Genomic DNA, 12,899 nt, shown 5'->3' on the forward strand with positions numbered 1-12,899 from the left:
AAAAATTATGTTAGAATAACAATCATACTCTCTACTTTTCTAAAAACCAAACAAAAAACCCAACTCAAACCAAAAAAGCCTAAAAACCAAAAAAACCTCAGCACCAAACTAAAAACAAAAATGCATCAATGTTTTGCATCTGTGTCATTTTAAGACTGTATAACAGTATAGAATGAGAACTGTTTTTTTAAGAAAATCAGTGTTGCTGGTTATAGGAATGCTTTCAGACAACCAATCAAATCTCAACCAGATTTCTATCAGATATGTTCAGAAATTCATACTTTGTATATCACTATTTTCTTGACAAATGTATATGCTGAGAGACAGTTCTTATTTGTATAAGTATTAGTGCTTTAGAAGTCAAGCTTATTGAACTGACTGCTTCAGGGGGACAGCAAGATCCAATTGTGTTGTAGGGGCCTTTCATTATAGCTGAGGTGAAAAAGAAATAATACTGTGCTGAAAATTACTTATAGGATTGCATCACCCAAATCTAGTATAGATATAGATAAATGTTACAATTAACTTCTAGAATAATTGTTTTCAGTCTTGATACATACCCCATAGGAGAAAACCAGTTTGACCCAGCAAACTGATGCATTATTTTTTATGGTGCTCTCAGATGCTGCACAGGGCTGCTAGGTAATCCAGGAGAGATGGGACAGAAAGGTCTGTTGTGAGCCTCATTTGCATTTCTTCCCACTGCATATCTTTGAGTAGATAATGACTCTTAATATCTTTCTGCCCCTATCTGTTTTTTTGTAACTATCATATTCTTACTAAGTCTGCTTTGAATCTTTAAAATGTAATTTCCCAGCGTCCTATAAACTGTAGATTTCCTTTAACAGGGTGGGAAGGGGTATAACTGTGCTGATAAGCTGTTTACTGCCACATGCTTTGTTAGTCCACCTTCCTTTTTCTGGTCTCAGTATTGTTTGTAGGTTATCTGTAAATAAAGCTGAATTAAGGAAAAGCAGAGACAAGTAGCATTAGGACTGGTTTTATCTACATCGGCTTTAAAACATGATGGATACTTTGGTTCTGCTAGTGCTTAGGGTACATTGTCTCACAGTGCATAACTTGTGCATGTGCTATATGGTGCTTTGCCAAAACAAAGACTCTAATATTTGACTATCATCTCTAAAACCTCTTTGAAAACTGGATAAAGTAGCAACAAGACAGTTTTGCTGAGGTTGTCTCAAGGTAAAATTTTCAAAGTAACAGAGATAGGGAATGCTATATTCTAACTATATTAGAGCAGCATTGGTGCTGCTTTTAATTTGAGCTATTTAGATAGTTTAATAAGTAGTACTAACTGAAAAGAGCAGGAGATCCCACCTTTCTAGATGGATTTTGACCTTTTTGTGCAATTAGCAGTAATTATTTTTTCTATTGATCATGCGTGGGGTGTTACAACTGAATCACAAACTCGGGGAGGATGTATCAAACTCCTATGACAAAACCTATGAACTGTAAGAAACTCCTACAAACTTGGGTGTCAGGATCTATGTATACAGTTTACCAGTTGTAGGTATAGCAGATTTATACAGACTCAGTGTTAGGCAGCCACCTTCTTTCCCCATGCTCAGAGCTATCTATTCTTTTAGATAGGAACATAGTTATTTCATGAGCACCTGAAAATGTGTTTAATTTATTATAAAAAATTGTATTTTTTTTATACAGTTGTTATGTGTTTTTATGAGTTGTTATGTGATGAGATTCATCAAAGACAGTAGACTGCTTACACAAGTAACTGTTCAGATGAATAAGTGGTAATATATCCTTTGTGTCGTATCAAGCAGTTGGTGTCTTAAATTGAAAACTGCTATAGGAACTAAATTACCACAATTAAGTGAGACACTGTCTTGTATTTGAATGTTCTGTCACTAGCAATAAAGAAGGGCTTAAGAAATATTAAACAATTACTTACACCAGGTACTAGATGTGTTGTGCTTCTTAGATGGCTCTTAAAAAACGCCTCAAATGTTTCTAAGACTAAAAGATTTTAAAAGCTATTATATATTTAGTTTGGTCATCTATTCCCTTGATATTTGCTTGAAAGAAATCTATTGTTGGGTCATGTTTTGAAAATATTTGGATCCTCTATGGAATTTAGAATTTCTATTCTAGTACTCTTTCCCTGTGAGAGCAAAAATGTGTGCATAGCCTTTTGAGCCTACTGTGGCTCAGGATAAGCAAGAGTGGAACTTGCAGCCTTTCATCTTTTTTTAATACACTTTCATAGCCACAGGTATAAATGAAACCTTTGTTTCCATTTTCTCTAATTTTCTGCTTAGTTTTCATCAAAGCAGGCTCTCCTGGGGGGCTTTAAATAATCCATTACTGTAATACTTTTTTTCTTGAACTGTTGTGGGCCTTGTTTCGTCAGGGAATGGACTGTATGTTTTGCTCAGTTTTGTAATCTATAAATTACCTTCTTTCTGGAACAGCTTCTTTTACTCTCTACCTAGAAGATGACAGGTCACTAGATATATCCAGTAATTTCCTGCCTCCTAAGACAGTTCCAAACCAGTGGTACACATGAGCAGCTTTGTTTCTTTTTTTCTGGTCAGCTCACTGTACATCCACTGAACACAGCATGCAGCTGGTCACAGCAGGTGCTGTGCTGAGTGCTGCCTTACCAGGATGTCCTATGTGGAAGCACTGGTACATGGCTGTCCTGTCAGAGTTTGTATGAAATAGTAAAAATGAATTATTTTATTCTGAAGTAAATATTTGTAGACGTTGTCCTCATCTGTAGTCGGTATTAGATACGGGGAAAAGGCAGAAAGAAGGTGTGCATGGAAGAGATCCCAATTAAAATTTGTAGTAAGTTCCATACGCAGTGGAATATACCTGTAGGAACCCCCCACATTTGCCCAGTGTTCCCATGCATTAATTACTTTGACCAGTGATGAGCTGAATCTGGGCATGCTAAACAAAGAAACCCAACCAATCAACCACAACAACAACAAAAAAAATCAAGCTGAATAGATCTTAGCCAACAAAATGAGATACTTCAATTTAGTATCAAGTATAGTAATTAAACTTTGCAATTCTCTGTGTCCATTAAAACCTTTACCAAATTATGCTGATTGAATTAAAACTCAAAGTTACTACAAAGCCTGGATTTTTGTTGATGCTATATAGTCATGCGTTTTTTCCCACCCTTATGTGCTTTTGGGGTTGATTTTTTTTTTCCTCTTCAAGAAGACAAAGGAAACACAATTCTCTTAGCTTTATTTAGCCACCTCTGCTCCAGAACAGCTTTTTATCATTACTGCTTTTGCCCTTCCTGTGTCAAAACAGTTCAATGTATCTTGAGGCTATGTTTTTCTTGGGTGTTTCTAGTATCATCCCCATTAAAAATGTGAAGAACTGTGTCCAAAACTAAATTATGTGAGTGTACTCTTGGCCAATAAATGGCAGTTTAAACACTAATTTGTTTACAAATGTTTACTCTAGAAGAACATGACCTGAATAATTAACGTCACCTGTCCATATGCTGCCAAAAAAGCTACTGTCAGTGTTCTCCCTATAGCAATAACATTGCCAGTATTCTGGTTGCAGACAACTTGAAAAGATCTATCACTAATATACTAACTATATGTGCAGTTTTGTCCAGCTAGTTACTGGTTTTAAATCTAAATGTAGTTAACTTACTAAATACCCCCCAATGTTTTTGTATTTCAGGACCTGGGTAAAAGAAAAAGTAGACACCTGATGCGTATCTGATGTGATACATACATAGTCAGGATCCTGCTAATGTCTTCAGATACCTTAACATTTTTGCCAGAATTTATATTTACCTTCTTGTTGGTTTGGTTGCTCACTTTGGACACCTTAGTATCTAATCTAACAGAGATCTTGTGTTTAATTACTTACCCCACTGAGATGTCTTTTGTTTCTTTAAGTTGTAAATTTCCCTCTCGTGATCCAAACTTGTTAAAAACACCAAGCCTTGCATCATGTGGTCAGATTTTTTAAGTTCTTTATCACTTATATGCCAAAAATCAATTATACTTTTTTTGCAACACAAATGAGAGTGGTATTTTTGTGTTGGTGGTACTTTCCCAAGCAGAGCAGGTGTCCAGTGGAAGATGATTAGATGTTCAGTAGCTGTGTAACTCAGGTGTACTGGTATTTTTTACTTCCTTTAACTCTAGTCTACAATTGCTTGTAAATCTGTTTTGGGTTTTTTTAATACTCTTCTTTCTTTGTTGTTGTTTTGATTTTTGCGTCTTGGAGAATTAGCTCTGGCAAATTACCATGATCTTGTTTTGGAGGAAAATATGACAAAAAACTCCTTTTCAGTGATGTGCATCAGGGGTGCAATGCAGTTTGAAGTTGAAAAGCCTAAAGACAATCTCTCTGTTTGCTGTAATATTTTGAAGTAAAACTGATTTTTATAGGAAACAGAAATCATCTTGAAATTGTTGAAACAATTGATATGGACACATACATAAATACACCCTTGTGACCTTTATGAATTAATTTTGGAGTCCACTACTGTAAAGCATACCACAGTTTAGTATTTGACTTGTTGTTCCTAGAACATAGCATTACTTCAAGTAAGTTTTTTGTGTCTGTTATTTGCTTATTTGCCCTCACTGTGCTTCAGTTGGCATTAATGGAGGAACATAAACTTTTAATATGTATGCTTAGTAGGATCTAAAGAGTTCTGCTCCTTTGACCTTTTTAAGTTGTGACAAGTCTAATGAAATAAGTGAGCTACACAATTTCTGTAAATTAAGTGAGTTAAATATTTATCTTGTCTCTCTGCTCAGTCTTGTTAGTAGAATGAGACATTCAAGTACAGCAAATAGCTTCCATAGTGAGAGACAGAAAAATAATGTCATTGCAAAGGTTGCATGTCATATCCTGTTTTCTTGATTCATTTTTTGCCTTGGTCTCCCGACTTAAAGCCTGAAATGTACATCAATGTATCAATTCAGTAAATTACTGTCTAGTGGAAGAGTTTTCTAAAAGCCTCTGTTTTGCTAGGGGTGTAATTGAGGTATCATTCCTTCTTCCAGAGCAAGTCAGAATTTAGAGGAGTATTTTTTATGTTCTCTTTCCCTCTGAGCTGTGTATCCAACTTAAAAGGATTTATTAAGAAGCCTTTTCACTTGTTTGTGTTCAGGAGGGGGGAAAAAGTTTCTTTGATGTTCCCATGTCTTTCCACATAACTAGATTAGAAGCTGAAACCATGTTAAACAAAAGCTGTGACAGTAATGTTCTCTGATTTCTTTTTCTAAAGATTGGTATGATGGGTTATTCAAGCTGACCTCTTCAATTGTTTAAACATATTTAATTTCTAGATACCCATATATTATTCATTTTTAATGCTGACAGAAAGCTGCTATTAAAACAGGAAATACTTAAATCCTTTATTAGAATTACCATAATATCCTTCTTTCTCTTCTGTGTACATTTTTTCTAAAATCTAGATTGTCCAAGATGTAAATATGTTTTAAATTGTATGTGTAGGTTTTTACAGGATTACTTGACTGTTTACCAGATGTTCTCACCTGTTTACTATACATATTAATATTTAGTATTTTAATTGCCACAGTAACAAAATAACATGCTTTCTGATGATTATTTGAGTTTGAATAAGAATTGTTATCTGCATGAAGATAGAAAGTAGTAGCCTCTGAACTTTTGGTCAAATGCAATGGGAAGACAAGCATAGAAAGCAGTTTCACAGTCAACATTTTCAATGTATTTTAATAGTGTAGGAAAAAGCAGAGCTGGCAGGCTTTGGAGCATATTCAATCTGAGGTTTATGCTTTTTTTACTGTCTGAGTTAACACTGACATGAAACTGAAATGAATATCTAACTTTTTTTAACCATGCTATGTATAGACATTACTGGACACAGGGCCCATCTGATAAGGAAATAGGTTCAGCTAATTTTCTTCAGTTTGGTGCTCTAGGCTAAGGAGGACTACATTTTTGAATAATCAGATTAGTATGTGCTTAAGAGCTTAGTGTTTTTGTGGATTTTTTTTTTTTTTTAGAATCAAAGAACTTGGTCTTTTGATCTGTGTTATCCACCATCAGGATCATGAACGATATGAGTATCTCTGCAGCCGACTGTTAGAGTATAAAACCTTCAGTGATGTCAGTATAGGAAAATGAGATAATTGGTGATAAGTTTACTGGTAATAAATGAGAGAGATTTTGCATGACAGCAGTGCAGTGTTTCACCAGTGCTCTAGGTTTTTTGAGTAAATCCAATTTTCGCCTTAATATTGGCATTAGAGACATACGAGTTATGCCTTGGGTTATATGCGCAGTTGGTGAACTGAATTTTTCACCCCTTTGTAGGCTGTTGTTGAGCAATATCTATTCTGATACTTTTGTAACTTAAACTTTTTTTAAGCTTTCCTCCCTAGCTTTTTCTGAAAAGGTTTATAACAAAGATTTTTCTTTCATAATCCTTTTAGAAAATAAACATTGGATCAGATGTGGCATTTTGCTTACATAGCTTGGCTGCTGGGAACAGAGAGAACCTGGTTTAATTTAATTTGCTAAATTGCCTTTCAATTCTTCACTTAAAGGCATTATTTATTAATATTCATGAGAAGTCTTCCTGAAACAGAAAAAAAATCAATGGGTGCATCTGACCTCAATAACAGGGTTTTGCTGTTAATCAATAGGATCACTGACATAATGTATTACCCTTCAAAATAGCACTCTAGATGTCTGGATCTGTCTCACTCTTTCAGCTTGAGTGTGGATTAGTGTTGAAAACTACTTCTGTATATTCGGTGAACTTAATGTCTATTGTTCATAGGGGGTCCAAATCCTAGTTCCTTATTTGGTATGATTTGGTATGTCCTATTTGGTATGATTTTTTAATTTTTTTTTTTTAAATCCTCTTGAATAAAACAGAGCTGACATAAATCCCACTTTTTAAACAGACATTCTAATGTGTAAAGCTATACTAGACGGCATAGATAACACTTTGTGCTGGTGGAAAAAAATAATATAAAATCGAAAGTGGGGGGGAAAAGAAGTAAAGTATCTGCAGATCGGTTTCTCTTTGTTTTTTTCCTTCTTGGAAAGATGGAGTAGCCAGAGAGCTAGACATACAGAGCATTGAATTTTAATTGTATGAACCCCACAAGACTTGTAGAGAATTCTGCTTCCAAAACCATGGATCCCAAGATAGCTTTGGCTTTCATGGTGTTCCCTTCTTTGATGCTGTAGCTGACTGGGTAGACCCTTGATTTCTGGTTGCTTATCCACTGAATCTGTTGAGCTTTATATGATGCCCTAAAATATTATTCCTGTCTGAGTGGAAATCAAAGCAATACATTTTTATTTTTCCCTGGATTTATCATGTTGGGTACTTCTGTTAAGGTTTGCCTGGGGGCCAATATGCAAGACTGTCATTGACTTCAGATGTTCTCCCATCATTACTTGAAGTACTTCCATGATGAAAGAAGACTGACTCATGGTTAGACAGGCAGACGACTAGTTACTACATTTTCAAATATAAGGCAGATAAGTTCTGCTTTGAGATAGGTTTGGCTTTCTTCCAGTTCTTTCAGTCATTGTAAATTGCTCTTTGCAACTCGCCAAAGCAACCGAATAATCAGAATTTTCTTACAAATCTGCACAAATAATTTTTCGTTATACTGTAAATCTGAAGTCTGAAGTCTGTTCCATATCTTTCAGGTTTTTGACATTAATTACTGTGTAGTCCTACAGTAAGGATAAGCCATAACCTTCAGTTCTTATTCAAATAAAGCTGAGTTCAACTACATAGTTTTTTCCCTTACGTCCTAGTTGGATCACCCTAGGTATTTTTTGTTTGTTTGTTTGTTTTTAAATGATGTGTGATCTTTTTACAAATAGAAAAATTAATATAGAAATATCTTTTACACTCTTTCTACTACTTGTTAATGTTGCCCTAAGTATCCAGGACTGTTTGTTATCTTATGTTTTCTGTTTGGTACTGTTGGTCAAGAACAGTAGCCTTCTTTTAATGCTCCTGAGGGTACCAGAGAGTACTGGAAAACTGGCTTTGTGCTTTTTGTTTCTCTTTTTAAACATGAGTATTTGCCAGCTGTAGTAATGTTATAGATGGTGCTGAAATGTCATTATGTCCTGACGTTACACATCTGGCAACTTGTAATGTAAACGATTCCATGAATTTATGTAATACAGCTTTTGATACAAAAAGACAAGTGTTATGAGCCAACTGAGTGTGATAACCAGGGACAAACTAAACCTTCTCACATAAAAAAAAACATATGCTCTTTTAACTCTGACATTATTTGCTCATAAAATACTAAATATTGAGTATTAAAACATTGTACTCTAGTCCAGTTCAGCCACATTCACTTGAGATTAATGAGAATGTGTTTTGCATTCTCTTTGTGGTCCTTTACTTTTCAGGCAAAAAATGTGCAGTATGAACTTAGATATTAACATAAGAAACTCTGAATGGCTCAATGCTATAGTTCTACGATATAATCTTGCTTCTAACTACATCTGTAAGGAAGACAGAAGCAACTTTTATGAAGGCGATAATTTATTTGAAGTCTAATTATAAGATGTAAATAATATGCTTGTATTTCTATGGAAATAGTAATAAAATAATGAAATACTAAAAAATTTAAATATGTCTAGGAAATCTGTTTTAGAGATGTAGTTGTTGAGTAGATGGGATGTCCTTTTAGTATGATGGCAGCATTGTCAGTTCTTACCCTTCAAAAGGCATGATTTGGATTCCAAACCAGAAAATTATTTTGAATTTTGAGGTGTATTGGTCTTAGGTACCTAATATTTAATTTATTATAATGGTTTGTTTTGTTCTGTTTTGGTTTGGTTTTTTCCTCAAACAGATTATGACATAAATTATTGGTTTTCTCTGATATAAAAACTCTTAACATAAATTATGTGATGGTAGTAAGAAGACATAAAGACATCAGGTTCTTACTTTGTTTCTCCCTAATCCTGGCTCTGTAAGAACAGACTTAGAAAAACTAAGCAGGTTTTATCTGTTATATGGTAGATTATCGTCAACAGCAAGATAAGAGGGAACAAGTTGACAATTGACAAATGACTGTTGTTGGTGTTGATCTATGAAACAGATGGAAAAGAGGTTTTTGTTAAGCTGATTCAGTAAAATGGTGTGTAGCAAAAGGAATTTGAATGTGAAAATACACTTGTAGCTCCATGATGACACAGAACCACATATTGCAGCATATTGGCATGTAATTTATTTGTGTATTTATAGGGGAGATTTACCCTATACAGATGGTTACTGGAAACCACAGGAACAGAAGTCCTAAAGTCAGTAGCGTTTATATAGTTAGATCAAGATAGGGGCTACAGTTCAAAGCATGAACCCACTCAAAGGTTTTTGATTTAAAATACTTTCTCCCACTATAATTAATATTAAGTTTTAAAACTGATCTCAAACAACGTAAAATCAGCTTATCTTTCAGGTTGACTTAAATTAGGAATCTTGTTTTGGCAAGCAGTCTACAGACCTACTGAACAAGACTGTCCATAAAGGTATATCAAACTGTTAGGTATGTTTCAGTATAGCCATCTGAATTAAGTTGTTCCATTTCAAGCAGTAGTTTACTCTTGGCTTTTCAGGTATAGATGCTAGGATATTTTTTTTTAATTACTGTTGCTGTTAGTAGCAAAATGTTGGTAGCTGGTAGATAAAGCATTATACTTAAATAGTTGGGAAACCTAATTTTTTTTTATGGCCATGGATATGAGAATCTTATTTAAGGAAAAAACTGATTTGAAAATAAGGCAAGCTTTTTTCCTCATTTAGCGGGAGATTTGCTGCTAATGCACGGAATTCTCTGTAACAAGTTGAAAACAAAATCAAGTGTATTTTGATGACTGAAGAATTTTGTGAACTGTTCACGTGACAAGCACTGTTTCCTGTAAGTCAATGGTAGCTCTATTAGTAACCTTTTTTTAATTGATTTTAAGAAAATAGACAGTAATTCTTTTAAGATGCCATTAAAATTGGTATGCACTGTGAGGGTCATGTTGCCTATAGCAGACAAGAGAATCCCATGTATTTTAAGTACACGTATTTCTGTGATCACTGAAACATTTCAGAGCCAACAACAATGTTAAATCTGAGTTTCTTATACCAGTCTCATCATATCTGTAAATACAGACATCTCCTTACAGAACTCTTAAGAATGGTTTTTGGTCACTTTTATTTTCAGATTTCTACAGCTTCTACTCACAACAACAAAAAAAATCCTTCTTTGCATTAGTTTGATGTCTAAATTACTATGATAGAAGATAACAAATAATTATAAATACTAGAAAGTAGTTAATGCTGTTGGTCTTTTCCTGGTCAGTGTATGTCTAGGGAATATATTTTCTGCTTATGTGCATTCAGTGTCAAGAGACAGGGTATCAGAGATTCAGTTAGAATTGAGTGCAAAATCAGAATGCTCCTAGAAATGTATGGGTTAAAGATGGAAAATGTATCAGCTCTAACTGGACTGAAACTGCAAAACCAATACTAGATTCTCTTGCTGAAAATGTCAGCTTTCTGCACTTGAGTAATACCAAGCAGTTCACCCACTTGTTTTTTCTCTGTAGTGAAGGGAATTTGATTGTACTGGAAGTGGAATTACGGCTCTAAGAGTTACCACTCATTTTTTAAAAGCACAGCTAAGTAACTGAACCCAGCATTACCATGAGATGTATAGACACACTGTTTTTTAAACACACCATGCAAATTTTTTTCACATTTTCAGGTTCAATGTTAATTTCACCTTGCTTCTAATAAAACAAGCATTACTAGTTAATTTTCCTTCTCCAACATATTATAGAAACCTACGGATATGATTATTCCTTTGGGTTTTTCTTCCAGATCTGTTGAAGTTTACAGCTATTGCCACAGTAAGGGTTGGGTCTGTTGTTACAGAAATACTGAAAAGATCCCTTCAGTAATGTTTTGCTTTGTATTAGAAATTGGGAGCATATGTTTAACTAGGAGAGAATCTTGTCATTATTTTTGCTAAAGACAAACAGATTACAAAGGAAGGAAAGAGGGATGAAGAAGCTTGTAGATCTGAGCTTGGGTATATTGGTAAAAGAAATGGACAGAAAAGAACTGGGTAGGGAGGTCACCTGTGTTCTCTGGGGTAGCAAAAAAAGCAGCTGCATTCTGACCATGTAATCAGAAAGTTACAGCTGAGACTGAAATATTATTCAGGACATTTGAAAGCCTTATCAGTAGAGCTTTTCCCCTTTTCTCTGCAGACTTGGGCTTTGCAGGCTTGATATTTGTTTTATTATTGCAGGTTTACTATTAAAAAACAACATAACTTATGAAAAAATCAGGATCATGCTATTTTTATCCCATGAACAAATGTACCCTAAAACTTAGTTGTGCAAACCTAGCACTTAAAAGAGCTATATGGACAAAAATGACTGTGCAAGACTACATATTACATGTTGAAAGAATCTGGAACAAACAGACTGCCACAAGTAACATTCTGTATCATACGTCAGAGAGATATTCATTACTGAGAATTGATGAAAGGAAATGAAATATGTTGACAAATGTTTTAACAAAATATTCAAAATTTTAAAGTTAAAATTAACTAGATCTTTTTAACACTTCTGTATGAAGTGCATCTAAAAATATTGCTCATTTACATTCTTTCAAATTGAAATATATTTTGGGACCAGCACAAAAAGTGACACAAGGATACAGCCTCAGGAGCCTGACTTATGAGCTTCTGATTAAGTTATTTCTAGACATCAGGAAAGGTTAAATTTGAATTGAATTAAAAATTGAATCTGGGGAGTGATGAAGATAATCAATCTCCCCTCTCTCCCCTGGTCCTTAAACCTCTTACCTTCTAAGCATTTTAAAGAAATTTTTGCCATTCTAGTGAAAATCTCTGATTACAGCTGTTGTTCATATTTTATTTTAAAGTAAAACATTTCTCAGTTGCTAGGCTTGTATATTAGGACTACTTGTTTTATATCTCAGTAAGCACAACAAATATTAAGTTTTTACATATGTTTGTAAATAAAGGATATGCCAAGTGCAAGCTGATAGGTCACATTTAGTGAAAGGCTTCCTGTAAACAAAATACCAGAATAAACCCAAATAAACCAGGGAACAAACTGTAGGCTAAGTTGTATTAAATACTCTTGGCAAATTGTGATATATGCAGCAGCCACTGCATGTTGTTCAGAGCTGGTAATAGGGACACTGAAACAAGCCTGCTGTACAGGTGCTAGATTTTGATTTACTAAGTAGTCTGTACACTATGAAACTATATAAAAATCTTAAAAACCACAATGAGAATTATTATATTTAAAAATTTTTTCTATATTGTAAAAATTTTTAAATTATGTCCAAACCACCATTAAAAAAAGGTATGAACTGTGCAATTTTGCAAGTGGAAACAAGGGACACAAGAAGGGTTCCATCTGGGTTAATATGAGTTGCTTTGTGATCTCTCTTTATTTCCTGTATCTTCATATACCTGGTAATCACACAGATCTTAGAGCAGTTCTCTTCAGGCAATTAAAGATATGAGCTATATATTGTAACTGATTTCAGTAGGGAAATTGGCTGCAAGAAGAAGGTAAAAGGCTATTTTAGGAGACAAATGTACAGTACAGTCTATTTATGTAAATACTTGGAAAACTACAGAGCTGTGAAATCAGTGAGCCATATGGGTCTGTAATATATGGCAGAATATTTTAAAATCCTAAGCCTTCTTGAAAGAAAACTGTTGTAAGTCTGCATCTAGAGTAACTTCTGTTTTAACCATAAGCTGCAAAGATTATAAATTTCCAAAGGTACTAAAATTAATACAACTCATTTTTTTTTAAAAAGCAGTGATCTTTTACACTTCTCACAAAGCATA

The sequence above is a fragment of the Heliangelus exortis genome, chromosome 13 (assembly GCF_036169615.1).
Source record: "Heliangelus exortis chromosome 13, bHelExo1.hap1, whole genome shotgun sequence".
NCBI lineage: Eukaryota > Metazoa > Chordata > Aves > Apodiformes > Trochilidae > Heliangelus > Heliangelus exortis.